Raw genomic sequence first — 2,128 nt, 5'->3', positions numbered from 1 at the left:
TAGGAGAGCTCTGGCAAGCCTGCCTATCCAAAACAATGAGCTCCAACTTTAAGAAGAGAAAGACTTTATCTCAAAACATAACATAGAGAGCGATAGAAACATGTCAATCTCTAACCTCCACAGATGCATACACACATACACACTATACACACACACACACATGCACACACACGCGCACACACATGCACACACACATGCACGCATACATGCACGCATACATGCACACACACACGCACACACACACACATGCCTTTAAGTTCATAATCTTAGGTATTTTGTCAATGATGAAAGGCTAACACACTGATATAAAATGTAGCATTTATTAATGATCAAAAGATAAATAATGCAAACTGACATCAAAACAGTGAGTTCTTGAGGCTTTATGAAAAGGCAGCCCATAGTGTTAGGGTAAGTATTATGAAAAGATGCTCCGGGCTTGGGGATTTAGCTCAGTGTTAGAGCGCTTGCCTAGGAAGCGCAAGGCCCTGGGTTCGGTCCCCAGCTCCGAAAAAAAGAACCAAAAAAAAAAAAAATGAAAAGATGCTCCGATTAATGCCCAGTGGACTAGGAAATTCTAGAATATTCCACGAGAGCACATTTAGAATTAACCACCTGGAGTTTGTCTCTACACACATGGGTAGAACATCCACTGGAGCATGGTAACCCACCAGTGACCACACTAGTAAAGAAAACTAACTCTCCCTCCTGGAGCAGACATCAACTGTCAACAGTTTCTCAGCTAGGGGTGGAAGCTTGGGTGCCCCTCCCCCATCCATTCTGGAACAGTGGCTGACCAGACCTCGTGCAGAGAGCCACGCTGCCAAGTCCAGGAGAGCAGTGGCCCCTTCATGTCCAGAAGACAGTGTCCTCTCTGGTTGTCTTGATCTCTGACTCTTATGATCTTCCTGTCCCCTCTTCCTGGTGGTGTCCCCTAAGCCTTTGGGGGAGGGATATGATAGCGATGCCTCATTCATGGCTGAGCACTCCGCAGACATTTACTTTCTGTGTTCTGAGAAGCCATGAGTCTCTGTGTTAACTGCCGTTCGCTCCAAAAAGGACCATTTTTTAAAACTAGGAATCTTAAGATACCTGGAGAATGTATTTAGGAGGCAGTTTGATATGACATCCATTTAGTATGATAATAGGAATGGGTTCACCAGATTTGTAATCCCAGACACAGGTTTTCCTCTGTGGAGCAGACCTTGACTCCAATCAGGAAAATAGTTGGTTACCCCATAACATTCATGCCACTGTTACACACATTAACATGCCTTGGTTAGGGTTTCTATTGCTATGATGAACACCATGACTGCCTTAGCTAGGGTTTCATTGCTGTGAAAAGATACCACAACCATGACAACTCAAATACTGGGACAACATTTAGTTGGGGCTGGCTAACAGGGTCAGTCCATTATCATCAAGGCGGAAGCATGGCAGCGCCCAGGTAGTCAGGGCGCTAGAGAAGCTGAGAGTTCTACATCTTCATCCAAAGGAAGCCAGGAGCAGACTGTCTCCCACATGGCTAGGAGGGGGTCTCAAAAGCCCACCCCACAGTGACACACTTCCTCTAACAAGGCCACACCTCCTAATAATGGCACTCCCTGGGCCTAGCATATTTAAACCACCACAACGACCAAAAACAACTTGGGAAAGAAAGGGTTTATTCAGCTTTCAGCTTGTAGTCTGTCGCCAGGAAGTCAGAACAGGAACCTGGGGACAGGAGCTGATGTAGACACACGGAGGAGTACTGTTTACTGGTTTACTCTCCATGGCTTGCTCAGCTTGCTGTCTTATAGCACCCAGGACCACCAGCCTAGGGGCAACACCAGCCATGATAGGGCCCTTCCACACCAATGACTCAGTGACTACTCAAGAAAATTCCCTCATGGGATTGGCTCTCTGCACAAGTCAATCTTATGGAGGCGTTCTCTCAATTGAAGTTCCCTATCCTTCAAAGAGCCTGGCCAGCCACATGGGAGGAGAGACGGGAAGGAACTAGGAGGAGCAGAGGAAGAGAAAGCCATAGTCAAGATGTGAGAGTAAAGATTCTATTTTCAATAAAAGAAAACAGAAAAGTCAGACACGCTCAGGCGTATCTTAACATGCCAATCATTACTGGAGCGTACAG

This window comes from Rattus norvegicus, chromosome 12, assembly GCF_036323735.1.
Source record: "Rattus norvegicus strain BN/NHsdMcwi chromosome 12, GRCr8, whole genome shotgun sequence".
Lineage (NCBI taxonomy): Eukaryota > Metazoa > Chordata > Mammalia > Rodentia > Muridae > Rattus > Rattus norvegicus.
This window is presented reverse-complemented; position numbering follows the sequence as displayed.